The sequence below is a fragment of the Dendrobates tinctorius genome, unplaced genomic scaffold (genome assembly GCF_039654945.1).
Source record: "Dendrobates tinctorius isolate UK_male_01 unplaced genomic scaffold, ASM3965494v1 ptg000250l, whole genome shotgun sequence".
Lineage (NCBI taxonomy): Eukaryota > Metazoa > Chordata > Amphibia > Anura > Dendrobatidae > Dendrobates > Dendrobates tinctorius.
In genome coordinates, this window is record NW_027361917.1 from 21,691,110 (window position 1) to 21,712,056 (window position 20,947).

Consider the following 20,947-nt stretch of genomic DNA (forward strand, 5'->3'; position numbering starts at 1 on the left):
TGCAGCCCCCCTCAGAGCATACTGTAGCCCCTCTCAGAGCATACTGCAGCCCCCCTCAGAGCATACAGCAGCTACCCACACACACAGTATAATGCAGCCCCCCTCCACATACAGTATAGTGCATCTCTCCACACACAGTATAGTGCAGCTCCCACACAGAGTATAATGCAGCCCCCCTCTATGCACAGTATAATTCACCCTTCACCACACACAGTATAATGCAGCCCCCCTCCATACACAGTATAATGCAGCCCCCTCCACTCACATTATAGTGCAGCCCAAATATACAATATACTGCAGCTCCCCCCAAACATACAGCTCCCCCTAAACACAGAGTACAGTGCAGCTCCCCCCAAACACAGTGTAGTGCAGCTACCCAACACACAGTATAGTGCAGCTCCTCCCCATCACGCAGTATAGTGCAGCTCCTCCCCATCACGCAGTATAGTGCAGCTGCTCCCAACACACAGTACCGTGCAGCTCCCGCAACACACAGTCTAGTGCAGCTCCCCAACACACAGTATATTGCAGCTCCTCACAACACACAGTTGTAACAAATATGTAGGTACTAAGGAAGCTGATAGGGTGGGTTAAAACCAGTCTGAGAACAAAGCTGCAGCATAAAGGTGTATTTAACAAAACAGAAATGCAAACAGAACTAACACAGATATTCCTGCTATTGAAGCGAGGTGCTCAGTAAATCACAGCAAACTGAATAGTGGGACTCGACCGCTAATACGAACCAGTCATGCAAGGATATGACGAAGGAGTGCACGAGACATTTAAACAAGGAAGTCCAGTAAAGGTATCAGTGGGAATGCACACAGTACTTTACCTGAAAGAGAAGAAAAAGGAGTTATATTATACTCACCGGGGGGTGGTCCGGTCTTGGTCCGATAGGTATTGCGGTCCGGCGCCTCCCATCTTCATACGATGCCATCCTCTTCTTTCCTTCCTGTCGTGGCTCCGGCGCAGGTGCACTGCTCTGCCCTGTACAGTACAGTGCAGCTCCCCAGCACACAGTATAATGCAGCTTCCCCCACACACAGCACAGTGCAGCTCCCCCAATACACAGAATACAGTACAGCTTCCCCACACACAGTACAGTGCAGCTCCCCCAACACACAGTATAGTGCAGCTCCCCCAACACACAGTATAGTGCAGCTCCCCTTGATCCCCGAGCTGCTCCAGGCTCTGCTGCACCGGTCTCATCGGCTCCACTGCTGGCACAGTGTGGCGCATGATGAAGTGACATCATTGCCCACCTGCTGAGTCACAAGCAGAGGGGAAGTGATGGGAGAGGGAGCGTCAGCAGACGCTCTCTCCTCCAGCATTGTTTTCAACTGTATAGGCGTCTATGATGCCGATAAGTTGAATCAGCGATGGGGGGAGCAGCACCGGGCTCCTCAGTTGCTGTGTGGTGTGCCGCTATTAGCAGCACACCCTGGCTCTGCGGGGGCCCCTGGAGGAGAGGGGGCCCTAGGCATCTGCCTGGTCTGCCTGCTCCTAACGTTGGCCCTGCATGTGAGAGAAGGAAAACACTCTATATTAGAGATGAAGATATAAGGGACTTTTACTGTTTAAGAGAGCGTGAGGACACAGTATAAGCTGGGCTCAGTATTTTAGTTTGATCGTGGTAGGGTGCAGTTAGGGAGGGGAGTAGCAATCAGAAGGAGAAAGCTGTGAAGGCAAAGTATGGGAGGAAAGAATGTTAGAAGGAATAGCGTGAGAGCACCGAGCACCATATGGAAGAGAGGTCAGTATATAAAGTAAGGGATTTTGTGATGGCACAGTATAGGTGACAGTATTTAGAAGGAGGGATAGTGTGAGGGCATAGTATGGTGGCAATATACAGAAAGAAGGACAGTGTAAGTGCTACTATGGGGTGGCAGTATATAGAAGACAATGTCAGGGCACAGTATGAGGGACAGTTTACAGAAGGAGGGATGGTGTGAATGTAGAGTATGGAGCAACAGTATTCAGAAAGTGGGATAGTGTGAGGGCGCAGTATGGAAGAGGACAATATACAGAAAAAAAAACAAGTGTGAGGGCACAGTATGGAAAGGTAAGCAGTATGGCGGGACACAATGAGGGCACATTATAAGAGCAGTATACAGAAATATGGACAGTATGAGGGCACAGTATGCTGAGGAAGTATACAGGAGGGATAGTATGAGGGCACACTAATGAGATGGCGTCAGTATACAGATGGGAAGACACTGTCAGAGAAAAGTATGGTGGGCAGTATGTAGGAGGAACAGTATGTGTACTTATTATGGAGAGGGGTGTCATCTAATATATAAAGCTCAAGTGTGTGTATGTATGTATGTGTGTATATGTGTGTATGTCCGGGATTGGCATCCGCACCGTCGTAGCTACAGCCACAAAATTTGGCACAGTCACATGTCTGGACCCCGAGAGTGTCATAGGCTATGTTGTGAGGTGAAATTTTAATCCCGCGCGTTCCAATTCACCAAACAATTTTGCCCCTATCTACATAATGGGGAAAAAGTGTGTGTGTATCAAGCCCCGCCCCTCATTATAATGTCATAATGGTTGCCATGGCGACGCTGATGTCATCATAGGTTGCAAGCCCCGCCGCTCATTATGTCATAATGGTTGACTATAGGATGGAGGATGTGTGATGGGTATATGGGCACTGGACTATGGGATGGAGGATATGTATGACGGGTATATGGGCACGGGACTATGGGATGGAGGATGTGTGATGGGTATATGGGCACTGGAGTATGGGATGGAGGATATGTATGATGGGTATATGGGCATGGGACTATGGGATGGTGGATATGTATGATGGGTATATGGGCACGGGACTATGGGATGGAGGATATGTATGATTGGTATATGGGCATAGGACTATGAGATGAAGGATGTGTGATGGGTATATGGGCACTCTACTATGGGATGGCAAATATGTACGATGGGTATATGGACATGGGACTATGGGATGGGAGGATGTGTGATGGGTATATGGGCATGGGACTATGGGATAGAGGATGTGTGATGGGTATATGGGCACTCGACTATAGGATGGAGGATATGTATGATGGGTATATGGGCACGGGCCTATGGGATCGTGGATATGTATGATGGGTATATGGGCACAGGACTATGGGATGGAGGATAATTATAATTTGCTATAACTAACCACAGTTAGTTACTATGCCCGGGCAGCGCCGGGCTCTTCAGCTAGTTATACATAAGAAGCAATGTGAGGGCACAGTATACAAGGGTTAAAGAATACCGAGGGAAGGATAGTGTGTGGGCACAGTGTCGGGGTAGTATACAGAAGGAGGAATAGTGTTATGACACAGTATGGGGAGGTAATATACAGAATGAGGAATAGTGTAAGGACACAGGATGAAAGGGGGAAATATACAGGAGAGACAGTGTAAGTGCACAGCATGGGGGGACAGTATAAGGAGGAACAGTATGAGAGTACAGTATAGGGGTTAGTATACAGACAGAGGGAAAATATGACATACTGTTAAGAAATCTAGATAGTGAGCCCCAATGAGTAAAGTGGTGATAACGTCTATAAAGTGCAATGGAATGTGATGGTGCTATATAAATGACTGAAATATATAACTGTGAGGGCACACTTTGGGGGTCTGTATACAGGAGGAATAGTGTCAGAGCACAGATTTGAGAGGTGGGCAGTACACAAGAAAAAAAGTGTTAGGGCACAGTATGGTAGGGACATTATACAGTATGAAGGATAGGGTGAAGGCACAATATGGCAGCTCAGTATACAGGTGATATAGTGTGAGAGCTCAACATTGGAGGGGGCTGTATACAGAAGGAGGGATTATGTAAAAGCACAGAATGAGGGTACAGCATACAGAAGAAGGGACAGTGTGAAGCACACTATGGAAATCAGTATACAGAATTAGCGCACAGTATGTGAGATCAGTAAAGAGAAAGAGGGATGTGACAAATATGAACAATATGGTGGGTCAGTATAACAAAGGAGTGATAGTGTGAAGACAGTATTGGGATGCAGAATAATAAAGGATGGATAGTGGGAGGACATCTTATGCGGGACAGTATAGAGGAGGGATAGTGGAAGGGCATAGTATGCGACCAAGTATACAAAAGGAGGGATCGTGTGAGGGTACAGTATGGAGAGGGGCAGCGTGGAAGCTAATGAAAATAGGGACAGCGTGGAGTTTATAACGGTGAATGTTGTGATGGTCATATGGTCATAGTTCATAAGGGAGGACAATATGACAACCATAGTTCATGGAAGGGCAGTGTGGTAATTATAATTCATAAGAGGGCACAGTGTGCTAGTCATAGTTCATAAAAGTGAATGGTGTGGTGGGTATAATATATAAAGGGGGACAGTGTGAGTATAATTCTTTAAAGGGTACCATGTAATGGATATAATTCTTACAGGGAATCTGTCATCAGGTTTTTGCTATGTAATCTGAAGACAGCAAGAGATAGAGGCTGAGACAAAGTGTTGTGTTGAAAGATGTGTCATTTACTACTCTGTGTGGTGTTGTTCACGTAAGGTTTTACAACTTGTGATTAGCATTGCCAGAATACATTTATACAACCACTCTTCCTCCCACTGTGATAAGTACCTCACTATCTATTGACTTTGTACATACAAAGCCTGGTGTGGGCGGGGTTAGCTTTCTCAGCTCTGCTGCATTGCTAAATCTAAAATCTCTGATTGTGTCAGAACTGTAGCACCTGGTAAACTAAGTGATACATCCTTGGAATCATGGTCTCTTTTACTACATTTTGCTGCTGTCAGATGAGGTAGCAAAAGCCTGCGGACAGATTCCCTTTAACATCGACATTCAGTTCCCAATTATTTACCAGTTCAAATATACCTTATATAATTACATTATTTTTTATTATGCTTGCTTATGTAGCACCGTAATATTCCACATCGCTATACAGACATCATCATCACTGTGGGCCTTTGGATCGCGAACCCAATCAGTATATCTTTGGAGTGTGGGATAACACCGTAGTACCAGGAGGAAACCCACGTAAACCTGGGGGGAACATACAAATTCATCGTAGATGTTGTCGTTAGTGGAATTTAAAATCAAGACCCCATCGTTGTAAAGTAATGATGGTGGTTTTTCTCCTATAGTAATGTATTTGAAGTAATCCTTAATTTGTCAAGCTTCACAACATATCAGTATAAGGTCAAGTGTCTTGTGACATGGACAACATGGAGACTGAAAACATAGCCATCTGAATGAGTCCATATGTCTCAGCGGAGCAAGTGTTTGACTAAAGCCCCCAAACAATGTAGATATCTGTCAGCCAAATGACTGTTTGGCCGATTGTTTGGCCAGCAGCTATCTGTCCCATACACACAAGCACATGCTTTGCTGAGCACTCCTGTGTTCTCTCAGACATGTCAGGTGGCAGATGATCACTTAAAGTAGAGGCCGATGCCCAACGTCTCCCTGCCACCCAACGCCTTCTTCGTCAGGGTGCGTGTCCTTCTTTTACTCCCTGAAGCAGAAGGATGAAAGGTGCGTTATTGCGACAGGAACACACTGGGAATTGGCCTCCATGTAATTTAGCATTAATGGATTTAGCTTTAGACCTTGATGTCACTGGTTCAATTTAAAGGGAATCTGTCACCCCATTTTTCGACTATCAGCTGCCGGCACCGCCATCCGGGGCTTATCTACAGCATTCTGTAATGCTGTAGATAAGCCCCTGATGTGACCTGAAAGATAAGAAAAATGAGTTAGATTATACTCACCCAGGGGTCCGATGGGTGTCGCGGTCCGATCCGTCTTCCATCTTCTAACGGTGACGTCGTCTTCTTTGCTTCCTGTCGTGGCTCCTGCGTAGGTGCACTGCTCTGCCCTGTTGAGGGCAGAGCAGAGTCCTGCAGTGCGCAGGTGCCGGGAAAGGTCAGAGAGGTCCGGCACCTGCGCACTGCAGGACTCTGCTCTGCCCTCAACATGGGGTGTCAGACTCCTTTTAAGGGATACTTTTACCTAGTACCATTATGACCTCCATTATGCCGCATGTTTTTACAATGTACGTGCATTTGCCCGAGGCTTCCTATGTGATGCTTTCCCTGCTAATACACAGCACCATGCTCTTATTCCATACTATATGATATACTGGGTAACTAATAAAGTGTCATATTTTGGGCTGTAATTTTCCTTTTTTTGTGCTCAGTTATTTTATAAGACAAGTGCTTTGCTGTGATCTCATATCCTGATATTTACTATCCATATGATTGTTCATAACAATCTTAATTTCTGTGCAAACTTTAGCTTCATCCTGAGCTGCTGCTCCTGCTGTGTGAGTGATGACCCAGCGATCACTGACAGTCTGTCATCACAAGCTCCCAGAAGCATGAAGCTGAAGGGCAGGCGATCAGCACAAAGTCTGCCCTCTCCTCCAGTGCCTCCTCCTGCCTTCACTCCGCCAAGCCATGTCACATCAGCCACCCCACCCATCACATCACCACACTGCCCACACCCCAGGCATCTTCACTCCATCTTCAACTCCATGGAAAACTGGTGCCTGCATCTGCAGCCTAGCACAGAAGAAGGCTTTGATGCACACATCCCCCTGCAATGGGCTTCTTCTTCCTCTCCTCCCTCACACAATAAGCTCCCACCCTAGCAGGAGTCATCTGGAAGGCGTCTTGGGAGGTGACTGCAGAAGAACTGTCACAGGTGGAGAGATGCTGGTGCTCGTGTAGAGAAGGGAGGTGGCTACAGCAAGCAGCTGCCCCTTCCCTCCTGCTCCTCCAGACTAGCAGTCTACTGCTGCTGCTCTTGGATACATTGTATGACCCACATATCCACATTGGAAGGAGACCATAGATCTGGGGCAGCCAGACCCCCATGTGCTAAGCAAGAAGCAGCAGGAGGAGGAAGCCATCTCCAGACAGTGCCCAGAGCTGTGTAAGTACATCATGGCATGTAATTGTGACTGTGCCCCCTCCCTGCTCTGCCTGCCCATGACTGCATGTACAAGGCACATCTGCTCTCACCTCCCATTGTATGTTCAGCATAAATCTCATTTTAATGTGATTGTTCTGTGCTGTGTTTTACTGTGAATGTGTTCATTATTGATCCACAGAAAAGGCAGGAAATCAATGCCAGAACCACAAAGGGATCTATCTATCTATCTCTCTGTCTCTCTGTCTGTCTGTCTATCTATCCATCCCATATCTATCTATCTATCTATCTATCTATCTATCCATCCCATATCTATCTATCTATCTATCTATCTATCTATCCATCCCATATCTATCTATCTATCTATCTATCTATCTATCTATCTATCTATCTATCTATCTCTCCCATATCTATCTATCTATCTATCTATCTATCTATCTCTCTCTCTCTCTGTCTCTCTGTCTGTCTGTCTATCTATCCATCCCATATCTATCTATCTATCTATCTATCTATCTATCTATCTATCTCTCCAATATCTATCTATCTATCTATCTATCTATCTCTCCCATATCTATCTATCTATCTATCTATCTATCTATCTATCTATCTATCTATCTATCTGTCTATCTATCTATCTATCAATCTATCTCAGTGGCTCTTGAGTAAATGTCTTCAATAATACATGGAGTACATGCCATACATTTAGGCAGCTGTGTAAGGCACATTACGAGTATGATTTTGACCTTCACAGCCGTACAGTGTTTTGAACCTGCAGCGTTTTTCCTAATTTTTTTTTCTCAATCACAACATGATGGGATATCTTTGGTATTTTAAAATGTAATTGAGTACTAATCACCATGGTGATATATATATTTAGCAATATGACTTCTCCTAAATAAATTATTCACTGCGAGGCACACTGAACATGTGGGGATTGTCAGGAGAGGAGCGTGTGAAAAATATCACTGGCATCATTACAATTTCTAGCATTTTTTTTTCTCTGGATTTCTTAGTTTAAAAAGAAAAAAAAATATCTATCTGTCTGTCTGTCTATCCATCTATCTATCATCCATCCATTCAGATATAGCTAAACAAATATATATATCTAATAGCACAATGAAAGAAAAAAGGATGGCACTCACCGTCACCAAAAGTAGAAGTCTTTATTTCATGGATAGAAATGCATGGGCTCGGGAGCAATGCAGAGAGTGCGGACAACGGCCGTTTCGCGCTCCTTTGGAAGCGCAGGAGTGCGAAACGGCCGTTGTCCGCACTCTCTGCATTGCTCCCGAGCCCATGCATTTCTATCCATGAAATAAAGACTTCTACTTTTGGTAACGGTGAGTGCCATCCTTTTTTTTTCATTGTGCTATTGGATTTTGTTATATTTCTTCAGGATTGAGCACCCGTTCCTTGGGGTATGTGGCGTTCATATAGTGTGTGAAGGGTCTCTTTAGATTCGTTTAAGAGACCACGGTGGTGCAGCGGTGCTGAATCTGTTTCTCTTTTTTGGACAGATATATATATCTATTTAGATTTAGATTTATATGTATCTGTGTGTATATATACCATATATATTTATATTGACCGTCAGCAGTAGGTTAATTACCAATGATGACCTGGAAGGGTTAGTAACTGATCTAATGTAAAATATATTGGCATCCAGTGTCGCCCTCTTCGGTTCAAGAATTTCTGTTCCACCAGATGACTTGTGTTTTTCTTGTGTGTTTTGTATGGTTTGGCACATAGAACTGAGATAACGCCGGCATTCGTGTATTGCAGATGTTGCAATGACTTTAATTAAAGAGTGGAGCAGGGTAAAAATAGCAGGCGAGGGATCAGATTTTAGCACATCTTATCTGCTCGCTGCGCTGAGTGCATACTGACAGCCTCTAACCGTCCAGATTTAATGATAGTTTTGTTTTTTCTTTGCAAGCTTCAGCATTTTGAGCATTCAAGTGAAAACGACGATCAATAAAATAGGAGCGGAGTGAAATAATTCAGCCGTGAATAATGCTGATCTTTGCCATAATTACACTGCAGTGAAAATGCAATGGTTCCAGTCTGCTGACTCCACGGCTGGCAGTGGATGGGGTACTGCAATGCGTTGTGCCTAGGACAGCTCTGTGTACTGCTATGTCCTGCATTTTATAAGGAGGTGCCACTGTGCCTGGTCTCTGCCATCGGCATGCACCGCAAAGTCTCAGTTATTTAACATATTAGTTGATTTGCTATATAAATATTGGTCAAGTGTGTAATTATTATATAGCCTGTGTTTACACAACCTTAGACGGGTTTATTGCTGATATTTGACGACATTACTATTATTTTCACAACGAACAAGAATACAAAAGCATAACAGAGAAAGCCAGAACGTATGCAGTCTAGATCAGGGCTTGGCAACCTTTTTTTTTGTATTGTGTGCCGATTTAGAGCTGATGTACAAATAAAAGTCATATACAGTGCCAAACTGTTATGGGACTTACAGTTGTGGCCAAAAGTATTGACACCCCTGCAATTCTGTCAGATAATACTCAGTTTCTTCCTGAAAATGATTGCAAACACAAATTCTTTGGTATTATTATCTTCATTTAATTTGTCTTAAATGAAAAAACACAAAAAGAATTGTCCTAAAGCCAAATTGGATATAATTCCACACCAAACATAAAAAAGAGGGTGGACAAAAATATTGGCACTGTTCGAAAAATCATGTGATGCTGCTCTAATTTGTGTAATTAACAGCACCTGTAACTTACCTGTGGCACCTAACAGGTGTTGGCAATAACTAAATCACACTTGCAGCCAGTTGACATGGATTAAAGTTGACTCCAACCTCTGTCCTGTGCCCTTGTGTGTACCACATTGAGCATGGAGAAAAGAAAGAAGACCAAAGAACTGTCTGAGGACTTGGGAAACCAAATTGTGAGGAAGCATGAGCAATCTCAAGGCTACAAGTCCATCTCCAAAGACCTGAATGTTCCTGTGCCTACCGTGCGCAGTGTCATCAAGAAGTTTAAAGCCCATGGCACTGTGGCTAACCTCCCTAGATGTGGACGGAAAAGAAAAATTGACAAGAGATTTCAACGCAAGATTGTGCCGATGTTGGATAAAGAACCTCGACTAACATCCAAACAAGTTCAAGCTGCCATGCAGTCCGAGGGTACAACAGTGTCAACCCGTACTATCCGTCGGCGTCTGAATGAAAAGGGACTGTATGGTAGGAGACCCAGGAAGACCCCACTTCTTACCCCGAGACATAAAAAAGCCAGGCTGGAGTTTGCCAAAACTTACCAGAAAAAGCCTAAAATATTTTGGAAGAATGTTCTCTGGTCAGATGAGACAAAAGTATAGCTTTTTGGGCAAATGCATCAACATAGAGTTTACAGGAGAAAAAAAGAGGCATTCAAAGAAAAGAACACAGTCCCTACATTCAAACATGGAGGAGGTTCCCTGATGTTTTGGGGTCGCTTTTCTGCCTCTGGCACTGGACTGCTTGACCGTGTGCATGGCATTATGAAGTCAGATGACTACCAACAAATTTTGCAGCATAATGTAGGGCCCAGTGTGAGAAAGCTGGGTCTCCCTTAGAGGTTATGGGTCTTCCAGCAGGACAATGACCCAAAACCTCAAAACACTTCAAAAAGCACTAGAAAATGGTTTGAGAGAAAGCACTGGAGACTTCTAAGGTGGCCAGCAATGAGTCCAGACCTGAATCCCATAGAACACCTGTGGAGAGATCTAAAAATGGCAGTTTGGAGAAGGCACCCTTCAAATATCAGGACCTGGAGCAGTTTGCCAAAGAAGAATGGTCTAAAATTCCAGCAGAGCATTGTAAGAAACTCATTGATGGTTACCGGAAACGGTTGTTCGCAGTTATTTTGGCTAAAGGTTGTGCAACCAAGTATTAGGCTGAGGGTGCCAATACTTTTGTCTGGCCCATTTTTGGAGTTTTCTGTGAAATGATCAATGTTTTGATTTTTGCTTCATTGCTTCCTCTTTTGTGTTTTTTCATTTAAGACAAATTAAATGAAGATAATAATACCAAAGAATTTGTGTTTGCAATCATTTTCAGGAAGAAACTGAGTATTATCTGACAGAATTGCAGGGGTGTCAATACTTTTGGCCACGACTGTATATGTTAGGGTATTGGGTATACTGGGCCTTGTGCTGCGGGTATGTTGGCATTTGTGTTTGTAACCTATGTGGTTGTTGTATTTGGACGCCTTAAAGACATTAAGCTCCTGGATTTATGTAATGTAATGTTTTATATGGAATTCCTCACCAGAGCAGATTAATATAATTTAGGTCCTAAATGTAGTTACTTAGTAAGGTAGAAAAGTAGCCATGATGCCAGGTGCAGTGTTCCTTCATGTATGGGTGCTGCTGCACACTTTATCAGCCACACCTGCTTAATATATACCTTGGTATAGTACTGTTAAATTTTGTAGCCGATATGCCCCTTGTTACTAAAGTTATTGATAAAGCTGGTAAAGGTTGCCATCCTAGTACATAGTCTGACTGTTACTGCAGTCAAATCCCTGGCCATGGTCTACAGGTTAAACCTTCAAAATGTTGTGGCCATTGGTCAACCAAAGGTTGTGCTGGAGTGATAGCTCGACTTTGAGGTTTATAAGTCCAAAATAGTCTGGCCTTCGCTGTGGCTGAAACCCTGCCCACCCGCATTTAGGCCAATAGGCGCAGTTTTATCTGATTGTTACCCAGTGTGCTAGGCAAACATGACCAACTTTCTAGCTGTTGCACATGTGCCAGAAGTGCTTACCCTGAATCTAGATGTTTTATTTTTTACCCATAATATAGTTACTAGCCTATAGATGAAACTGAAGAAAGAGTTAATGATAACATTCATATTCACTGTGTTAGGAGTCAGATTTCGGCCATTGCTAGGCAGGAATCTAGACCCTCACATGCTGCAGTCTCCTGCTCTGTGTTTAATGCAAAGGAGATTGCAGAACAGATTGCTTTACAGCAGCTCTCTCCGGAGGCTAAGTCCTTTGTCCCTTCTTCTGAGCATGCTCATGGGATGAGCTCCCATTGGAGTTCAGGAGTCAGGTGCTCAGATCCTGCTCCTGATTCCATTGGTTCAGCCCAGGGCTCTGGAGGTTTCCGGAAGGTCCCGTTCACTATAAAAAGTATTTTTCATACTTGCTGCTGTATGTTTGCTGATGGATGCTTGGACTGGTGACTGACTTATTAAGAAACCCCTTCCCTCTGATAATACGATTGTGTGAATGTTTGGTGTTTAGTTTCAGGCAGTAGCAGCGCTAGCGCCAACGCGCCTATGCTCCATCTACCTCAGCAGCTAGCGTCCTGCATCGCACATGCGATATAGCGGTGCCATCTCTGCGGCACAGTTTACGCCGCGCTGCGCTTGCAGTCCTGCCCGGCATTCGCAGTTGCGACGCCACACACACGTCCAGTTACGGTAGGTCCTTTCGGAGGTAGTGACGTTATTTTTATAACTACTCCGGTGACCGGTTACCGCATGTGTGCCGCTGAGTACCTGTGCTGTTGGCTCAGCGTTTTCAGTTCCATTGTCTGCCATTGCAGCTCTGTGTCATAACAGAGACTGCTAATTTGCACCTGGGTGATATTCAACCCTGTGCACATTACCGCCATAGTGCTCTGCATCTTCTAGCTGCGGTTTTTCCATCCACCGCACGGTGGACCCCGAGTGGCGAAGGCACTTTATTTATATTTTTTATTTAGTGTCTTCCGCCACTCCTAACACACTGCTTGTGAGATCTTGTAGGGCTCATGAGAATCCACCCCATAGATTTCTATGTCAGCATAGTGTGTGTCACTCCTGTGGGTGCCATCTTGTGGTGCTCAAGTATCATACTTGAAAACGGGGGGTTTTATCAGCGCTAGAGTGATGCGTCTAATCTAAAGTCCTTGACCATAGTCTTATACTTACCCACCGATGTCTTCACCTTTTATCAGCGCCACTCCAGTCCTGTGGCACCATCTTGTGACCGCAACTTCTGACTGGCTGAAAGTCAGATGTAACGGTTCCAAGCACTCAATGTAAGTCCGTGAGAGCCAGAACGACGCTAGAACGAGGCTCTCATTGAAAAGTGATCTCTGGCTCGCTCCATCAAACTCTGTAGTAATCCGGCACAAACTGCTGGAGACCGACCAGAGCGGCGCTGATAGAAGGTGACGACGGCAACGGGTAAGTATGACAGTAGGATCCGGGACCTTAGACTAGAAGCACCACTCCAGCATTGCAATAAAAACATGGTGGAGTGGTGCTCTAAGACCTTACATATCCATATCCAGCCTTATTATGACTGTGTACAGTCTGGGTTGTACAGATTAATATGGGGTCATGGTCTATCAATATATGACTCTGATTTTCATTTATGATGTGATCACTTCACTGCAGGGACTCCGTGTGCCGCCATTCAGATTGTCTATTAGTAGTTTTATTTCTAAAGTGCCAATATATTCTGCAGCACTTTCATGCATGCATGCGACCCCTCCTATGTACATCAAATGCCCGGTTCACCCCTTGAAACTTGAAAGAAGCTGGAAGACAGTAATATCGTCTATCACCTGCAGAGTGTAATTTCGGTTGGCAGATATTAATCTCCTTCTGCATGCCTTTAATCATTATGTTGGTGCCTTCATGGGTGCTATAAACATGTTTATGTGATTGCACATGAAGTTATTCATTGTGGTGAGAGGGAGGAGTAGGTGTGTGATGCTGGTTTGCTGCTGAACAAGGGTTGGAAAGTAGAAAGATATGTCTTGTACTTTAATTGCTGTTCATTTGCATATTAATGCTCATTGTCTGAATGTTTGCAGTTTATGATCTAATAAATGGGGAACGTCTCAGTCAGATAAAGAGGCACGTGAAAGTTCACATGATGTTTGTTTTGCATCTCTTCATTAATAGATGGTGCCCAGAAGAGATCAGTGAATTGGTTCAATATGAATCAAATTCATAAAAACCGAATTAGACCACTGCGGTCAGAAAATCAAGGAAAAAAGAATTCTCCCTAAGTGAGGGAAAGAATTAAGTAAGAAAAATGTATCAATTAGATCTCATGAGCTTAAATATCCTTCACCAAGTTATTATCAAGAATATTAGTGTGTTATAATGCTACTCCTTGAGATAATAGAGGCTCCATGCAAAATTTATTACAAGTAATATAGAAATTTTATTAATCATAATACATAAATAGTGGTCTTATTCGGTTTTTGTGCTTGTGGTCTAGAGGCTTTTTCCACTTGACCATGTGGAATTTTGTTTCGGTTATATGAATCAAATTCATGTTGAATTTTAGAAAATTCCCAGGACTTCATGAATTTTAAAAATTAGTTATTCAAATTGCAGAACACAATGCATGAGATTGTATCAGACTGAGAAGGCTCAACATGACCTCGGGCGTGATCGGCTGGGCTTTCCCATATTGCCTTGCAGCTATCACATAGTATAGCAGAGTCCATTATAGCCTGTATGAAAGCCGAGGTAGGGAATGTAGCGTAGCAACCAGAGCTGTGGAGTTGGTAAGCCAAAACTCCGACTCCGACTCCTCAATTTCCATGACTCCGACTCCACCAAAATGGGCTCCGACTCTGACTCTATGATTCAGACTCCACAGCCCTGCCAGAGCTATGGAGTCGGTAAGCCAAACCTCCGACTCCTCAATTTCCATGACACCAACTCCTACTCCACCAAAATGGGCTCCGACTCCATAACTCCAACTCCACAACCCTGGTAGCAACCATTTTATGGTGAATCTGCTTAGTGAAAGGACATCATAACTCACAGCTTAATAGAGAAAAATGACACCATCCATATAGTCGTATACGTGGAGGTCACGTTGACATTTTTAAATGGGGCTGGAAACAGTTTTATAAGACATCAGAATAACTGTTCTCACCTTGGGGTACCTGAGATGCCACAAAAATCGAATTTTTAGGAAAAATTTGCTGAAGCTGGCAAATGTGAATTTCAAAAGATTCAACCACTTCTATATTATTTCAATCTACCATTTGAAATTAAGTGTTGTTACACTAATATGATAAAGAATAAACAAACATTTAATATAATTCTTATAAAGTCAAAACTGCTACATTCTGGTGTATTCTGATAATAAACTTGCAGGGCATCATAAAATTCATATTCTCCATCATATGGAGGAATTAACAGCAGAAGCTTCTGAAGACAATACTCATCAGCGGGGATACCTTCTAATAGAGGAGGTTACAATAATACATTGATAAGCTTATTAATTATACCTTATCATCTACTCCCCCCACCCCCCCGTCCACCTATTCATGACTATATCTCGTCCTTCTTTTTCCTTACTCATTCCTCTATAGTGCCATCCTTCTTTGTAACTATCTTCAATATTCCACTATTTTTTCATCCATTAAACTGGGCAAGAGCTGCATATTTGCTGCATTGTATGTTTTATGTGCTAAATTTCTGTTGATACATACAGTCATGGCCAAAAGTATTGACACCCCTGCAATTGTGATTTAGTTATTGCCAACACCTGTTAGGTGCCACAGGTAAGTTATAGGTGCTGTTAATTACACAAATTAGAGAAGCATCACATGATTTTTCGAACAGTGCCAATACTTTTGTCCACCCTCTTTTTTATGTTTGGTGTGGAATTATATCCAATTTGGCTTTAGGACAATTCTTTTTGTGTTTTTTCATTTAAGACAAATTAAATGAAGATAGTAATACCAAAGAATTTGTGTTTGCAATCATTTTCAGGAAGAAACTGAATATTATCTGACAGAATTGCAGGGGTGTCAATACTTTTGGCCATGACTGTATATAATAAACATTAATTATGTGCGCTTGTGTTTAGACTGTAACAGAGATTACAGGAAGTATCTATCTGCTCATCTCTTTTATATGTAAGTTACAAAGGCACTCTTTATATTGCTTTGCGATATACTGCTGATAATTTGGTCCCCAATTTAGCCCTGGGTGGCGATATTCTTGCTATTGACTTTTTATGAAAATTTTCCCTTAATAAAATACGATTAAACATAAAATTCATATTCTCAACCTGCCATGAATCTGTAAGTAGAATTGCAAGTTGCCATTTACAGCAGCTTAGACAATTTGCGGAGCAGTAGGCACTGCGTGGCATAACTCTTATGCCTGTTATTGGATTGACGGAGCATCCCTACTGATTTTAATTCCACCATTTTTAATAATAATTGGTTGATGGATTGCTCTTTGTAGTCGTGTCTACTGAGGCTTCAGCTGAGAAATGCCAGAAGATTGCAGATCAGAGAGGACAAGGGGAGGGAGTGGTAGATCACCAGGTATTTTAGGATTTGGTGATGGTTCAACAAGAGCCGTTGTGGTACAAATGTGGACTGTAACGTCTCTTTTGCCTTAGTCCATAGTAGTCTATAGAAACTAGCATCATTATACTAGCACATCACGTTAAAAGCTACATAACATTCATGTTTTGATCAAAAAAGCGTAAAAGCTATTCCAACATGATAAGGTGTACCCAACCGGGACCTTCCCTAGCTCTTGTATCTCACCTCACTATGTCAGCAGACGTAAATGTAGATAAGGGCAGAGCAGGACCGGGTCCCGACTGTTCAGGCACCTGCCCATGGAACACTATATAAAAAAAAATCTCCCAAAAAGGGGAACCATGCCCCTGTTTGTGCAAAGTACGAAAAAACTAAAGCAAAACCCCAAAAACCGAGCCGACACCTGTGTTGGTATAAGTGCAATGCATAGGAGAGCATTCACACTGTGGCCATGTAACAGACAGAACCTAACATAAAAACCAAGTTCAATGACAATAACAATCATGTGCCAGCAATTACATTGCCACATCCTCTCTTATACTAAACTGGAATATCTGCATGTTATTAGGTGAATTCACAGTAATTTGTCGATGATGCTATTGAAGCCACATTGATCCGAGTATAAACAAAGGAGTAACGCTACATTGGATTCTGCTGATTTCTAATGATTTTTTTTACAGTGTTCTATTTCTATTATATATTACGTAGATTTGACTTTTTAGGAACTATTTAAGCTGAGCAGTAGTTCTAAACAATTTCAACCCAAGAACATAAGAGAACACCTGTCTCCCAACATCCATCAGAAAATCTCCGACTTTCTGCTGCGCACAGTTTAAGGAATGGGATGACATTGTTTTTCGGTAAACACTGATTTTTGTGAACATAACACAGGATTTCCTGACGGATGTTGTTTAGTTTAAACAACATCCTGGAGGAATAATGTGAATGGGAAGTAAAGCTGACGTATCTGAGCTGACCGGTGACAATGGACTCACATTTACATCCTTCCTGATTTTCCATGTATCGTACAACACCGGATCTTGCTGTGTGATTCCATGTATTGTCACTTGTCTGCAAGTACTTCACTGACAATTCAGCCTCCCATAGTCTGTGCCGGTGCTGGCCTTCTGAGCTCAGGTTTATGAGTTCATGCTTTGAAGTAATGGAGTGGTGCCTTACGTTTAATGATTGCGTGTTTTGCCCTATTTATGATGCAGCCACTTAGTTAGCTTGATTTTGAAAGAATATCAGTTCTGTTTGATGTCACTGCTTTAAAGGAACTCAATCTCTTTCATTTCTGTGGAATATTTCGTAACCAGTCACATGATGAGTCTGGTTGTTTGTTTGTAATGTGATTAGATAAGATGCTACCAGAACCATTACTGCAGGTCTACTCTCCTACAGGGACTACTGTATGGAGAGTGTGAATTGGCATCAAGAAATATTTCTCTGGTATCCAGTGTCTCTTGTAGTTAAAGGGAACCTGTCACGTCAAATATTAACCAGTAAATATGGGATTAATCTGCAGGTTAATAGCGCTCTGACATAACGTGGCGCGGCAGCCGGATGCTCCACTGCCAGGAGGAAATTAAGTTCCAGTAATAGGGTAGGCACCTGGTGTCTGTCACTGCTCAATGTATAGCAAGCAGCAGATGTACCCGAGCCTGTGACACTGACTGACAGACATTATAAGATCATCATTAGAGCAGGCTGTCAGTCAGTGTCGGGGACTCGATTACAGCTGCCACTCTATAAACTGAGTGGTGACTGAAACCATGCCAGCACCACCCCTACAACAGAGTTCATTTCCTCCCGGCATTGGAGCTCACACGAGGTCAGAACGCTATTAACCTGCAGAGTAACCCCATATCTACAGGTTAATAGTGTAAATGACAGGGTCCCTTTAAAGAGATTCTCTCGGAATTCAGTATTGATGCCCTACCCTTAGTTTAACCAAACCCCTGCTGATCACTTCTATGAAATGGAAGTGGCGTTTCTGCAATCTTGGCTATTTACACAGGCACATGTGTGCATGCAAGTTTCAGTGCTCGCTAAGGTGCATTTACACCACAGAATTATTGGGAAAAAATGTTCCTAGGAAGAGGAAGTCTCTTTTCCCGATTAAGGTACAGTGTAAATGGGCTGACGATCACCTAACAAATGAGCAAAACAATCTTTTGGCTGACTTAAATTATCATCGTTCTCTGCAGCACATCATTCTGTGATAACAGGACGTGTGCTGCCGAGAAACAATGTATTCTACTGATCAGATATTGGTGGCCTCTTCAGCCCTCAAGCTTTGGGGACAATTTTGTTGTTTTTTTTTAACTTCAACATCTATTTGTGACTAAAAATCATTTTTGAAATTAGGTTTCACTAAAAATGTTAAACCGCTTACTTTCTCTAGCCTCTGTGTTGCACTGTCTATTGTTGGTTGCAGAGTGAGTTAACAGTGCATCTGCCAGTGTGTCCACTGTGAATAGGGGGTTTGTACATTTTCTGTTCTCACTACCAGACTAAAGCTCACCTGACCAGTAGCAGCTTGCTCACATTGCACAGTGTACGCAGAAAGCTGTCAGTCAGTGTTATAGGCGGGTTATACGCAGAGCAGAAGACTTCGCTCTGTTGCATTAGGCAAAACAGGTATTCTATGAAAACTACACCAAGCAGTCCAGTAAGTGATACATTGCTGGAATCAGGCTTTCTAGTTTCTGTTAGGAGTCTGGGTTCTATAATGCCTATGCGGGAATCCAGATCCACGCATTTGTCTCCAGAGGCTAAGTCCTTTGTCCCAGCTTCTGAGCATGCTCACAGGACTAACTCTCATTGGAGTTCAGGAGTCAGCTGCTCAGGTCCTGCTCCTTATTTGATTGGTTATGCTCAGTGCTCTGGAGATTTCCGGCAGGTCCCATACGCTATAAAAAGTGCGCATGGCCGCTATGCCATGTGCTAGTGTTTTCATACTGCTGCTGTGTGTATGGTGATGGATGCTTGGACTGGTGGATGACTTATTATGAAACACCTTCCCTCTGATATTACGATTGTGTGAGTGATTGGGCAGCCGCCAGTAGCAGCGCTAGCGCCAGCGTGCTCCAGCCATACCTTGTGCAGCAGCTAAGCGTCCTGCATTGCGCCAGCGTCCTTGCAGCGCCTTGCTTGCGGCTCTGTTCACGCCGCGCTGCAGTTGCAGCTTATTTCTGTGTCCGCGGTGGCGACGCCAGCACACTTGTTACTATGGTAGGTGTCGGACGTAGTGACGTTTTAACTACTCCGGTTTTTGCCTACCGCATGTGTGCCGCTGAGTCCCTGTGTTACTAACAGGCTCAGCGTTACTTTTCTATTTTTCCTGTAGCAGCTCTGTGCACTTAACAGAGACTGCTTGATTGCACCTGGGTGATATAGTACCCCGTGCACATTACCGCCACAGTGCTCTGTGTCTTCTAGCTGCGGTTTTTCCTTCTGCCGCACGGTGGACCCCGGGCTGCGAACACGTTTATTTATATTTTTTTAAGCGCGTTCTGCCGCCGTAACAGTTTCACACTAGCTTATTTTCCACGCAGCGCTCGGCGCCGCTAAGCCCTGCCCCCTGCCGGCTCCCTGCCCGCCCCATCCGGTCATCGCCGCCTACTATTGCACACGGCTGCATGCGATCTGCGCACCCTATCTTTAGCATAGGGTGCGCAGACCGTGTGCTGGCCGTGCGCTAGTAGGACTTTAGCTTGCGCTGCGCACTTTTGAAGGTGCGCCGGTGTGTGCCGAACGCACCATGTTGCATTTTGGCGCGCTCGGTGCACCTTCAAAAGTGCGCAGCGCATGCTAAAATCCTACTAGCGCACGGCCAGCGCACGATCTGCGCACCCTATGCTAAAGATAGGGTGTGCAGATCGCATGCAGCCGTGTGCGATAGTAGGCGGCGATGACCGGATGGGGCGGGCAGGGAGCCGGCAGGGGGCGGGGCTTAGCGGCGCCGAGCGCTGCGTGGAAAATAAGCTAGTGTGAAACTAGCCTTACCGTATATTATGCTGCTCTCAGATTATATACAGTGGAATTTAAAACTTTGGGCTGCCCTGGTCAAAATAACTGTTATTGTGAACAGATAAGCAAGTTGAGGATGAAATGATCCCTAAAAGGCCTAAAGTTAAAGATGACACATTTCCTTTGTATTGTAGGCAAAAAAAAATATTGTCATTTTTTACATTTTAAAAATTATAAAAAGGAATATGGTCTGATGTAAAGGTTTGGGAACGCTTTCAGATTTGTGTGCTCAGATAACTTTGGCCAAGCTTTCAGACCTTAATTACCTTGTTAATGTTATGGCTTGTTCACTATCATCGTTAGGAAAGGTCAGCTGATGAAAATTTCCCAGCTTTATGAAAACCTTGTGCCAAAAACAGCAGCCATGAGTTCTTCTAAGCAGTTGCTTAGCACTTTGAAAATGAAAATTGTGGAGGCCCACAAAGAAGGAGAAGGGTATAAGAAGATAACAAAGCGTTTTCAACTGACCCATTCCTTAGTTCGAAATGTAATGAAAAATGGCAGTTAACAGGAACAGTGGAGGTCAAGATAAGATCTGGAAGACCAAGCTAAATTTCAGTAAGAGCTTGTGGGATTGCTAGACAGGCAAATCAGCATCACCGCTTGATTACAAAAGACCTTCAGAAAGATTAAGCAGACTCTGGAGTTGTGGTACATTGTTCTACTGT

At 43.6% G+C, this 20,947-nt stretch overlaps 1 protein-coding gene across 1 annotated transcript in view; it reads left to right on the top strand.

The window, feature by feature from the left end:
* Nucleotides 1-6,396: 6,396 nt before the first annotated feature.
* Nucleotides 6,397-20,947, top strand: part of CDC42EP3 (CDC42 effector protein 3) — a 47,890-nt gene continuing 33,339 nt past the window's right edge. The window contains exon 1 of the mRNA XM_073557513.1: nucleotides 6,397-6,926. The gene's annotated coding sequence lies outside the window, so the exon portion shown is untranslated. The remainder of the gene's footprint in view (nucleotides 6,927-20,947) is intronic.